The sequence below is a fragment of the Erpetoichthys calabaricus genome, chromosome 1, assembly GCF_900747795.2.
Source record: "Erpetoichthys calabaricus chromosome 1, fErpCal1.3, whole genome shotgun sequence".
Lineage (NCBI taxonomy): Eukaryota > Metazoa > Chordata > Cladistia > Polypteriformes > Polypteridae > Erpetoichthys > Erpetoichthys calabaricus.
Genome location: NC_041394.2, coordinates 75,785,932 through 75,799,738, shown reverse-complemented (window position 1 = coordinate 75,799,738; position 13,807 = coordinate 75,785,932). Strand labels below are relative to the sequence as shown.

Here is a 13,807-nt window from a genome sequence, read left to right as displayed (position 1 = left end):
CCTTTTCATCACTGGATATAAAACAGGGTTATCTGTGGGTCCCCTGATGTTTTATCTGTTTCTGCTTCTCACTTTACTATATATATATATATATATATTATATATATATATATATATATATATATATATATATATATATATATATATATATATATATACTATATATAGATATACTCATTCATACATGCAATACTTTGCAATTTTCAATACACACTGAGGTTTTGAAGAGCTGGTATTTAAGGTTTTGCGCTTTGTTTTTCTCTTTTCATTGATTCATTTGCAGTGTTTTTTCAAATTTCCTTAGTCCTTATTATTTTCTCCATTTTTGAATTATTTTGGCAACCACGTCGACACCACAAGGACACAGCATGAAACTTGTTAGGAATGATGGAGGATGACAAATGGTTGACTTATGCAGAGGACAAGCATTTGCTGGAATCATCCCAATCCTGTCATGAATCGCATTTTAGAAACTGGCAGTTGTGTCGAGCTACACACCCTCTCAAACTTAAACCATCAAATGTTTTTTGCAAAATAAAAAAACACTAAGATAATTCATTTAGTGGGACATCCTCATACCACAGGATAATTAAAAGGAAGGTTAAGTCATTTGGCCCACGGCCCACAGAAGCCTTGATCTGTTAACGCGTCTTCTGGGATGGGGGGCTCTCAGGGATTATTCGATCACTTTTTTCGTTTTGTAGTTAATGTTGTTATTTGTAATCCTTGTAAGTCTATGAAAAAGAATGAGAACGCTGTTGACAGAAGAAATAGCAAGCAGGGTCAAGAAAACGGAATCACTTCATTGCAGACGTATCAATTTTGTTGAATCTTACCCTGATGTGAATATATTACAAAGCCATAATGTTTGTATTCTCACTGTGCAACCAGCAACACCAATAAGTAAACTTGCATTGTTTAAATGTTACAGTGAGGGTACTGCAAAGGCTTATAGGAAAGCAGACACACTGACTTGGTCAGGACAGGCTCCACCATGGAGGAGGTCACCATTCTAAGTAGATCAGACACCAAAGCCCCTGACAGTGGACAACTTGATCAAACCTGGGTGGTCTTTGGCTATAAGAATACCTAGAAGTATGGCACACATCAGAATAAAAGTCATTCTTGTACCAAGAATGGTTAGTTTTCAGATTAAAAAGTACAACTATTTTCAACAGTGCATCAAAAAGCCTGAGTTTAAAAAAGGGGTAGTGCAGCAGACTGTGGTGGGTTGGCGTCCTGCCCGGGATTGGTTCCCTGCCTTGCGCCCTGTGTTGGCTGGGATTGGCTCCAGCAGACCCCCGTGACCCTGTGTTCGGATTCAGCGAGTTGGAAAATGGATGGATGGATAGTGCAGCAGATAGAAATGCTGCTTCACAAATCCACACTTCCTGTTTCAAATCCTATTAAGATTGAGTAGGACCAAAGAACCTGGAGTAAGACTTGCAAACCCCACACATCCAGCCTGAGATCCACACCAGATCTTCTCGAGGAGCACGAACCACTGCACCTTCCTGTATTTCAAAGCCTTCCATCCATTTATCATCTTAACCTGTGAGGAATTAAACAATGCTGCCTTGCCATATTAGGTACATCTATCTGGTACTGGACACAACCTCCTTTAACTTTCAGAACGGCCTGAACTTCTTGAGACAAACATCGAAAAGGTTCCTAGAAACAGTCCTTAAGGATTATCGTCCATGCTAACTCAATAGTATCACAAAGCTCCTGCAGATTTTTCTAACCACACATTCATATCTAGAACCTGCTGTTCTGGTTCATCCTTAAGATGCTCTATTGGATTGAGATCTGTGAAGTGTGTTAAGTCTTTGCACCAAGCACACTGGGACAGAACAGTCAGGAAGTTTTTCATTACACAAAGAACCACATACTGTACACATGAAATAAATGACCAAGTAGTGGGTTGGAGAATAGACCTTTAAATCTTAACTAGATGTTATTCTGGATCCTCTAGATTGGATGGACAAGATTCTAGCAAAATGAGGCCACTGTCATGATTGTGGAATCATCTTACCCTGCTGGAAATATCTATTTGAACAAAAAGTGAACTGTGTCAGTAGAGGGATGCAAGTGGCATTGCTTAGGCATGCTATGACATTAAGATGAAGCTCAGTTGGAATTAAGAGACATAATGGATACCAAGCAAACACTCCCAACACCATTACACCACCTGCCTGTACTGTTGACATTCATGGATCCTTGAATGCATGATGCTTGCACAAATGTTGGACCCTATCAATGCATAATGCAGCAAAAATTGGAAAGTTGAATTGTTTTTGTGATCACCTGTCCTCTGTAGCTTTATCATCCTGTTCCTGATGGAGAGCAGTGGAAGCCTGCATGCTCTAGTATTGTTGTAGCTTGTCTTCTTCAAGGTCCAACACCCTGTCCCTTCACAGGTTTGCTGCTGCACACCACTGCTCCATACAGATGTTATTGGAGTATCTGTGAACTTTCTGTTAATCTGGTTATTATCTGCTGACCCCTCTCATTAACAAGGTGCTATTGCACACAGAACTGCAGCTGATTGGATGTTGCCTGTAAAAACTCTTGGTGTATGGATTATCAAACTTTCTGGACTTGTGTAATTCACAAGGTGGGCCCAAAGGCCAAAGATAATGACTGTCAGTTCATTTGTCAACATGTATTATTAAAGTTTTATCAAATTGTTAAGGGAGTAAATTGACAAATCTACTACATACACAAATGCCATGACCTGTGTGTGTGTGAGTGTGTGTGTATGTGTGTGTGTGTCTGGTCCCTTTGAGCCATCTGATTGGTCAGACTGGCTTCGGTCTGATTGGTCAGACTGGCTTTGGTTTGTCAATCTAACAAGATTGAAACAGGAAGCATTGGGAAAGAAAGGGTGACACACACAAGGATAGAGAGGAAAGGCGTAGGAGGAGTGCTGAGAGTCGCCTTCAAACATGAGAAGTATTCACAAGATTACAAATGATGTTTACATAGCAGGTAATGGGGGTCTGTCTACCATTGGTGGTAGTCAAAAAGCAGACAGGAAGTGAGCAGGATGCCTCAAAATGACACGTCTGAGAAGCAGGATATATAGGAATGCAATTGAAAGAGGACACGCCAGCCAAGACAGGCTGAAACACACAAGAAGAGGGACCGCTGACAGTACACATAAGGCAAAAGATATCAAGTATTTTTAAATGCATTCTATAAGCGGTCTTTGACAGATACTGCTCCTAGTACATTACGTGCCAGCAGTAAACCTGCTTTATTCAGTAAACACTCACGTACTGTAAGCGGGACATGCAATAAATTGTTCATCAAGACCATTGCAAAGCACCACCTGCATGACTCTCCAACTTACACAGTCAAGAAAGTGTTGTCCGTTTGCTGGTTTGCTATATCTTAAGTGGCATGTTACATTATTACATGATTCTTAAACATGTTAGCATTATTATGGAACATACTGCATACTCATCCGCCACCTAAGCCATTTCTATATTAACTCTCTACATGAGCTTTTCCAAATTTCATGATCTCTACTGCCATGTTACAGCTCTTGTTTCACTCGCATGTATATGTAAACATGTGAAAATCCCAGGAGAGCAGCTGTTCCTCAGATGCTGAAATCTCCATGTCTGGCACCAGAAATCAAACCAAAGTCAGTGTCTCTTAGGCTGTCCATCAAGCTCAGTTTAATGTTCAACTAAACTTCTTGACCATGATTGCATGAAACATATACTGATTAAGCAACTTAGAGGAGCGTTAACAAACATGTGTACTTGATAAAGTGGCCACTGAATGAATTTTATACGTTTACTGAATATTCACAAACGTGGCTGATTCTGTTCATTATTTGGTCTATTCTAGCAGCACTACGCACAAGATATGTGACCAACAAGGAAAGGGTGCCAGCCCATTGATGGGTACACCTATGCTGGCCCAATTTTGAATAAACAGCCAATGTAACACACACATCTAAGGGAGGTATTAGGAAAGCCAAAATAGATAGAACAAAAAAAAAACAACTCTATATAATCAGTGACTAGGACAGGACTTAAATACAGTCTCCCATAAATATATAGACATATATAAAAACCAAAACCTCTCCTACAGCACAAAAATGGAACAATAAGCACTATATGGTATAATAATTCTACCATATAATTATATCATATATATGGTATAATAAAAGAAAATAAAAAGTTATATTATCTCTCTAGTATATAAAAAAATTTTGGGACAAGACAAGATTGTTTCAGAGAGACAAGACGAGACATTTTCAGGGAGATCATTTCAAGTCCCACGAGACGAGACTTTGCGCCATGAGATGAATTGAAAACCTAATAGGTCCAAGCTGGGGCGAAAATAAAAGACAAACAGTAGAAGAAGAAAAGACAAAGAGTAGAAAACAAAGTAGAACGTCGTAAAGAGGTTCAAAAACGTTGGTGCGATACACATGCAGAGCACGTTAGAGATTATGAAAGTACTAAGATTCCAAAGTCTCAAAAAACTGACAGCAAAGATTGCATTAGCTGCTACCAAATGGAAGTTATTACTCTGTGAAATAACGGAACAGTGAAAAGAGATTGAATATATGGACATCAGTGATATGACAGAAGTATGAAGATATTGTTCGGCTTTAAAGTTTAAGTCGGAGACTTGTAGATTGTCGAAATCGTGTTGCCATCAGGGAAAAGTAATATTTCTTCCCAATGAAGAGGCGTATCCACGAGAAATAAAAGATCCACAAATAGTACAGGCAAAATATCCGAATCTACAATAATCTGTTCGTGTTCGCATCATTCAAAGCTCAAAACGTAGATTTACACGATTCAGGACCATATACTATGAGAATCTGTGGTCCCGCGACGATTAAAACTACTACAAGTTTAATTTCAAAGAAACCACAATGGATAAGCTCCAGCCCCTGCAACACTGAATTGGATTAAATGGGTCTCAGCATGTTATTATATGTATTGTGTAACTAAATGTAAGTGAGAATTTTGAATGCCATTGCTCAAAAGACTTGGTGATTCAAGTTCAAGTTCACTGTAACATGAACAAAGTAAAATGATTCCTAAACAAAATGTAAGGTGCAGAAGGAAAAAATAGGAAAACAACAAACAACAAAACATCAAATGGATGCCTGGACGTACCATGCTTTGCTATCAAATGACATCTTTCATAATAAACACGGTCCCCAGGTGCCCCAAATTCTCCATATTTATATATGCATTTCCTGTGCAAGACATAACGCCTACAGCCCAAGGTAGCACGTGCAAGGCTGGGAGTAGCCATGAATGTGATGCAAGTCTATCACACAGAGGAGAGGTGCTAAATAATAATAACTTGACAATATGCCTTTGTTTTTTTTTCCCCTATCTGTCCACACAGTAGGCTTCCCGACTTTCTAACACACTGATAACATCCAATCATACCTTTCATTTGTGGCTTTACGTCTTATATTTCTGGCCTGTATACCTTCTGCCAATGAGCCGATGTCTACAACTTGCCTCCCAACTCTGGATTTAGTCGTCTAGTGGTAAGGAGCACTGCCACGAGTCGCTAGGAATTACATCCACTTTTGTTGTGGGTCCAGAAGAAGAAACATATGTCAACAATCAAAAAAATTTAAAAGCCAACAAAGAATCAAACTTGTAGCAAAGTCTTCAACCAGAAACACATTAGCAAACAAACTCACAAAGCACTTTTTAGGATTTGTCAAAAAAAAATCGGATAAACCTGAGAAAGCATTGCCATCATGGCAACAAAATCAGATGACACGCACGTCTGCATTGGTTTCCATGGTAATGCGGTAGCAACCATACCACGAGATAGCAACGCCCACAACAAAAAAAAGATGATGTCAGAAAAAAACGGAAATAATTTCTAACTATAATAAAATTACCTCCAAACAAAAAACTAATACTGGAATCTGATTCAGTATTTCCAACAACACTATAAAAATAAAATTTGGAAAACAGAACTTCATCAAAAAGGGAGAAAAAAAAATTACAACAAAATAATCAGAACACATCCAGGGTCAGGACCAAGTGAAGAAAAACTGGGGTGCCCCCTGGTGGCTTTCTGAAATTACTTCATTTTGGGGGGGTTTCATTTCAACACACGGTGGCGCAGTGGGTAGCGCTGCTGCCTCGCAGTTGAGAGATCTGGGGACCTGGGTTCGATTCCCGGGTCCTCCCTGCGTGGAGTTTGCATGTTCTCCCCGTGTCTGCGTGGGTTTCCTCCGGGAGCTCCGGTTTCCTCCCACATTCCAAAGACATGAAGGTTAGGTGGATTGGCGATTCTAAATTGGCCCTAGTGTGTGCTTGGTGTGTGAGTGTGTTTGTGTGTGTCCTGCGGTGGGTTGGCACCCTGCCCAGGATTGTTTCCTGCCTTGTGCCCTGTGTTGGCTGGGATTGGCTCCAGCAGACCCCCGTGACCCTGTGTTCGAATTCAGCGGGTTGGAAAATGGATGGATGGATGCATTTCAACAGCCAGCTCTGTCAAGAAACACAAAGAGCTACCTGTCCTCTCAAAAGGCAAATGTGGCACCATCTGCTCCTGTCATGGATCAGCCTTGCTGGCCTCTCACCAGGACCCCCAGGGCCTCTTTGTTTCCCCTTTGTATCCTCACAAGAATTACCTCCAGGACAACTATTACAGCTATGCCCCCACTGGTGCAGAGCCAGTCAGGATGCCTCTCCTTCTCTGTGTGCACGTTGGCAGGCTCTTCCATGTCCTACATCACTTTGGTGATCATCTCCACTCCTGGCAACCATCTGCCAGTCAAGTGAACACACAATACAACTCTGCAGCCACTAAACCAAGTGCTCAGCACCAAAGCTTACTACTAACTAAAACAGCAGCATTAATACTGCCCTGCTGAACTTGTATTCCATATAACTGACCTCTTTATACACTGAGTTATAAAGGAAATTGTTGAGGAATCAGGTTTGTCTTAAACCCAGGGATGATTTCTTAAGAAGTCTAGTGACTTAAGACCTGCACCACAATTCAGACAGCTATCACTTCATAACAACCCTGACATCCTGGGCCTCCCTAAGTAATTCACGTTGACTGTTTTACAAATGTAGAAACATGGAAGCATTGTACATTTGTAATTATTTTATTAAAAGTGTCACAAAAATATTTCAAATTTTCTTTTTTTTTTTCTCTGTGGGTTCAGAAGACACAAAAGCAATTCTTGTAAATGCAAACACCCACATATGTTCAATTGTAGGCCATCTTAGAGATGCCAATCACGCTGATAGCCTGCATTTAAACACTCATAAAAATGTGGGGCGAGTGCAACAGTTTCTTCTGCATCCCTCTGCCACACATTATCAACGTAAATAGATGGATATCCACTAAATATATATATATATATATACACACACACATACACACAACATTTTATTTCTGTAAAAAATGTATTATTACAATATACTGTGACATATGAGGACACCATTAGCCAGAAGCAGAAAAGGAAGTAAGGTGTCACATAAAAGGGAAAACAGCCAAGGGACATATATAGAGTGAGAGAAGGCTAGCCATTATATAGCAGGGAGGAATATATATATTATATATATATATATATATATATATATATATATATATATATATATATATATATATATACATATATATGCATATATATATTCATGACATTCGTAGTCTGAATCACAATCTGATTGTATGGGTGGTTACCTACCAGGTAAGGCTTGTGGTTTGTCTGCGAGTCGGCAGACATCCGCCACGGTGCCCTCTTCAGTTGCGAGAAGCAGATCATAGAATGTTGCATAGTACTCTTTGCATTATTTGACAGTAAACTGTGCAATATATATACTGTATATATATTTTTCTACTTTTTGGAATCAGAGTAGAGATAAATGCAGCTATTTAACTGGTATTATGGTATGAGCTGAGCATGTGCTCAGAAATGAATCAGCGCCCAATGCTGGGTTGGGTCCAGCCTTGCGATCAGAGCTGTTAGCAGCCCATCATAAGCTTAAAATTGAATTAGGAAACGTCACAGAAAGGATGGGTGAATGGATTTTGCTTACAGTTCAAATGAACAGATCTGCTGAAAACTGAGCTCACACTTTCAGGCAGTGCCTCACATATCCAGCCTCCAGGGTTCAAATCATACACCTGCTCTCCATTTGTGTAACTCGTCCACACACTTTGTGCCTCTTGGTGTTTTTCTTTGGCTACCTTTGCTTTTACCTCCCAAAGCCCAAAGATGTGGGGATTAGTCTAACTGGCAGTTCTAAACTGGCCCACGTAGGCGTGTTTCACTGGGATGGAGAGGGATGCAGCCAAGCCAGTTTCCTCCTCACAGTGCCCCACCTCAGCCCTTAACTGGACACTCAAATTTGGAACACTTGTACTTAATATGCCTATTCACTTACACCTAATGCATTACTCCACTCTCATTACCCAACTCAGTCCAGAGCTTTAATAAAACACAAACGACTTATTCAAGTAGTACTTATCAAAATTGCCTTGTGAAGAGTCCCATTTACTATTACAACGGACACTGATGGGGAAAATGCAGAGAGAGGTTGGCATCCCCGTGAACGTTACAACCCTTTTTGTGAGAGAACTCCTACAAGCCACACAAAAACACATGGCTGAAAAACGCATAAAGCCTGGGAGTTTGTGTCTGTGTGTATGTGACATAAAACAAAGCATCACTATATTATAGCTCGAGGCGAATTGACTGGCGCAAACGAGTCAACGCCGCCAAATTAAAGAAATAAGGTCTTCGATTCAAATGGAGGCTAATCTACATAATCCGTAATCCCACTAGTCATCAGACTAATTCAACCAGAAAACACGCGGCCCGGGTACAAAAGCAATAAGCCAATTTAACAAGAGCTGCCGCCAGGTCTGTTGTTTGGTGCGTCCTCCTCCCGCCTGCGCGCGTAGCAGTATCGGAATAACATAACACGCAGCACGTGGTAACTCCACGCATGCGCACATACGTGCGTGGAGAAATACAGACAAAACAAAAAACGTATAGACGAGGGAAATGGGCTCGTCTCCATATAACGGAGCGGTCTTTTGTGTGCCGATGCTGCGTCCGTGCAGCCCACGAATATGAACAGTGGCCGAAATGAAACGGTTTTTTAAAACGTCCTCACATTTAAACTGTTATCAAATACATGTGTGCAATCGGCGTTATGTACTGCTTTTAACAACATAAAGTTCATATTTTACGCGTTTAGATTAAAAGGCGTGGTATTTTCACAGTGTGATTTTGAAAACTGTGCGTAAAACGATTATTTCTGAAGGTGTGTGTAAAAATACAGTTTAAAGTAGGTTTGTGATTTAAACAGGCACGAATGGTTTTATTTTTTTCAGCACATGTCGTTGTTTAACTCATCTTGTGTACTTATTATGTTTTAAGGATAAATTCCGTAAGGACTCTGAATTGTGAATAGGTGCATTATAATATTTCAGGTTTTATTCAGAATGTATAAAGTGGCATGTTCATTTTCCGAATTAAGGCTGATGTGCGATGGCTGTACTCGTATATTGTATTTATAGGAAATGTATTAAGGCTATGCTTTAGAATAACCATTAGTCATGTATATATGAATAGACATCGGGTCAGATCAGTACTCGCACGCACATCTAATCTATTTACATTGTTACCTTCGAATCCGCTACAACAGCGGTGTTTAGGTGCTAACTGCGAAATAAAATATTTTTTACGCTGAAAGCTTTTTCACATGTACCGTAAGTGCGTGCATTTAGTTTTTGTTTTTAGCAAGCCGTAATCATTTGTACCACTTGTCTTTTGATATGTAAGTGCATATAGCTTTTAGCATTGCTTTATTTATTCAAAGTGGGATATTTTAGTGCATTTAAGGTTAACACATTTCGGTTTTTCTTTGTGCAGTACATTTTGATTAGGAATGCTAGCACTGATACATTGATGAATGTCTTGCATAAAGATTTGTACTTATTTTGAAAATGATTGTGCAAAAATCTGTTTTTTAAAACAATAAGATTTATTTTAGATGTTACGTTACAGTCCAGTCCATCCAACAGTGTTTGGCAAATTAAAGGTATTAGACAATTGTTTAGACTTATTGTCTACAATTATAGAACAGGCTGGTGGTTCAGGGTCGCAGTGAGTCACCGGTGAGGATTAAACACACAACTTTGTGGCTTACAGCCTAACATCATGCTGATAAAGCTCACCGAAATAAGAATACATCCCATTAAAGACTTTAACATCTGAATATGTTCAGTATATTATATATATATATAAATATAATCTAAGCAGACGATACTTTATACGTGTACATTCAGCTTGTGTGTTTCTGTTTTGGATGTATAGTTGTGTTCCAAGAACAGGTTTATAAAGAGTGCGATCGGTGTCGGCAGTTTGTTGGGATTCAAAACAAAATATAAGGTAAAATGTGTTGGCCGACGACGAGTCTGTGAATTAAAGCTGCTTTAACACCTCAAACAAATAAATAAATAAATGGCCGCCGACAGATGGATGAATGGGTTGCCGGTATGAATGAACGGTTTTCCAAAATGAATATAACTGCTCCAAGATAAACCAGCTACCCTTAACAAAAAGTAAACGCTTTAATTTCTAACATTTTCATGAGATCTTTTTGCGATTTGTGTCGCAGTTTTTGGAAAATGATGCGCTGTTTAGTAAATCAAATAAATAATGAATGCACCGCGCGCAACCCCATACCGCGACGACAAAAGCAAATGGGAGCGAGCAGGAGAACAAGACCGAACGAAGAGGCACCCGCAAAGGCAATCGGACACTCACCTTTGTCGCCTTTTGCTCCGATTCGTTGACAGTGCGCCTTTTCGCGGATGCCGTTTTCGCTGGTTATCTGGTGGGAGTGTGCGTGCGTGTGTCTGTAGCGGCTTTCACAGGAGCGGCGCGCACAAAAGCCAGCCCCCTCGGACTGCGAGTCAAATCTGTGCAGTCGTCTCCCTCCCTTTTTCACACGCCGTTAATCTGCCGCCGTACATCACACGGGAGCGTTTATAGATCCTGTTTGAAAAGCGTACTTTTTATCATCTCCACCGTAACAACAACAGGGTTTCCAAAACAGAGATGAGGCTGAAGCGAGGCACCCCTCGAACGCTCGCTGCCCCACATGCAGAATAATGCGGCTGATCGCAAGGTTTAAGGACGATTGCAGCGTGTGGCTGGAGAGGGAGTGAGGAGGGGGTGGGTGAGCACAGAGAGAGGGATGGATGCGATCTTTTTTTTAACCCTGGATCGGATGTGTCAGATAAACAGGCGGATGGATATAATCAGAGCGATCGAGTCTGCAGTAAAATAGGACGGCGAGCTCCCACCCGTGCTTCATAGTCTCCACGTTTCGACACTGGGGGAGGGCTTTCCACAGCTGGTAGGGGCGCACGCGCGAACCACCTGACTAACCTGCTCCTTACCTCGGGTCCAAGTTGAAAGCAGCCAGTCTGGTAGAACAGCTGGCTGAGCCGCAGTGTGAGTGTGAGGTATGGCAGGGAAGCATCAGTGGCGGGTGTCATTGGCACCCCCACCGACTGAAACATTAGCCACAGTCATAACTTTAATCCGGTCTATAGCGTGAACCAGCGGATTAGGTATAGAAAGGCCACTCCGAGTCCGTCTGTTCAATGATAGTACAGTGTTGTCTCAAAGACGGATTTAAACGCGCTTCGGTGCAGCTAGCATCTCAAATAAGTGACCATTAGCTCAGGCGAAAAAAGGAGAGAGCTAGTTGAGCTGAGGAGTTGAACAGTAAATCATATGTGTGCTGTCTCAGTCCCCATCGCCGAGTCACTGTCAATCGAAGCGAGCCATTTCAATATGAAGAGATTGAAATACAAGCCCGCAAGCAATTGTAGGCCTACTGCTCTCAATATCTAAATCACATTACAATGAGTTTCACGTGAAATAAGTCCTAAATCAAATACAGTTTATGTTCACCTTCCATATTACCTATAAATAAATCCTGGCACACAGTGAATGAGATTAAGTGAGAATTTACTACTCATGCATAACAGCTTTGCTTAAGCAATCACTCTGGATTATCCTCACTGTATGCCATTTATAGGCAAACAAGTCATTTGCTTTTTTTGTATAATATTTTAAAGTGTATGCTAACAAAGAACACTCTAACACGCATCAACCTTCTTTTATATAGCACCTTTCTATACTGAGTACCACACTATAGGGACTGAATGCCAGTCTGATGCTGGGCACACTCCTGAACGAGTCACCCATGAACCTCTTTGGGATGTGAGAGGAAAGACGATACCTGCAGAAAATCCAAAAAGACGGCAGCAAATCTAATCTGTTACTCTAAACAACACTTGAAAATGATTCTTCAGGTAGGTCACTATTACACAGTTAATTGTAGATGATTTTACTAAAAAAATGACATGCTTTAAGACTTTACTTATCCTTTTCTAGTAAAAGTGCATTATTTACTCATGCCACATTTACTAGTATAATTTACGTGGAAACAAAGTAAATTGATTTCATTGCTTTAAATACCAGCGTCAATTACAGAAATAATTAATAGGGTGTATTTCCATTACTCAATTGCCTTATATTGACTTTACTCAAAATTAACATGTTTTTTAGCTTTTCAGATTCATTTTTGGAAAAAGTTGCCATTATAGACATAGCCCGTAGAACCTTGGGGCAGTCAGGCCTGGACTACTTTTAGCCTAATATTTGAGGTGAGCCAGCAATTCAAGTGTTTCACTTCGCAAAAAGAATCTCAAAACTATGCCTTTAAGACTCTAGTATCCAATATGAAAATTATATAGAAATTAACAGTCAGCAGGTGTTTAATGAGAAGAAGAACCTGCCCAACCAATCTTTCAGATTTGTTGACCAGGCAACTGTAATACTTGACAAAAGCAAAGCATACAACATAATTTATTCAGACCTTTGAAAAAGCCTATGATATGATCCATCACTAAAGATTAATCCTGAAATGAAAATCTGCAGGCATCGGAGGTAACCTACAAAACTGGATCTCAGGTTGGTTAACCAGCAGGAGAAAAAGAGTACAAATAAGAGGAGAATGTGGAGCGAGGTCTTCAGTGGAGTCCTTTAGAGGTCTGCCCTAGGACCATTACTTTTAATGATTTATATGACTTTGATTCCAATATATATAGCTAGTAAATGTGAAATTTGCAAATGATGCTAAAACTGGAGCAATGGAGACACCAAGGAGGCTGATAAAACAATTCAAAAAGACTTGGACAATCTTTAGAACTGGGTAAACTCTTGGAAAATGCAGTTTAATGTATAAAAGTACAAAGTAATACCCGTGTGCATAACTATAAATAGCAGATGAGAGACATTGTCCCAAAGGAGGCAACTTCTGAAAAGGATTTAGAGGTTTATGTTGACACATTTTAGCCATCTAAGCATTGTGCAGAAGCCATTAAGACAAAATGTTAGGTTATATTTTAAAAACTGTCTTATATACTGTAAATCGAAGGATGTTGTGTTCAGGCTGCATCTTGAGTATTGGGTGCAGTTCTGGTCATCACACTACCAAAAAGACATAGCAGCACTTGAAGCTGTGTACAGGAAATAAAGCCAGGTGCATCCCAGGACTTGAGGACAGATTCAGAATTAAACCTGTTTAGTCTCAAGCAGACTGCTTAAGGACCTAATTCAGGTCTTCCATAATCCTCAAAGGCATCCATAAAGTAGATACAGCAGACCACTTTCTTAACAGTAAATCAGGTACTCAAGCACACCAGTGGAAATTAAGGTGACATGCATTTAGGACTGAAGCCAGGAAGTTCATCT

General features: G+C 40.2%; 1 protein-coding gene across 2 annotated transcripts in view; it reads right to left on the bottom strand.

Annotated features, from left to right (window-relative positions):
- The window catches only part of LOC114652128 (spectrin beta chain, non-erythrocytic 1), a 316,386-nt gene extending 305,294 nt beyond the window's left edge, over window positions 1-11,092 (bottom strand). For both annotated transcript variants that reach the window (XM_051935324.1, XM_028802342.2), the window contains exon 1: window positions 10,802-11,092. The gene's annotated coding sequence lies outside the window, so the exon portion shown is untranslated. The remainder of the gene's footprint in view (window positions 1-10,801) is intronic.
- Window positions 11,093-13,807: the final 2,715 nt, after the last annotated feature.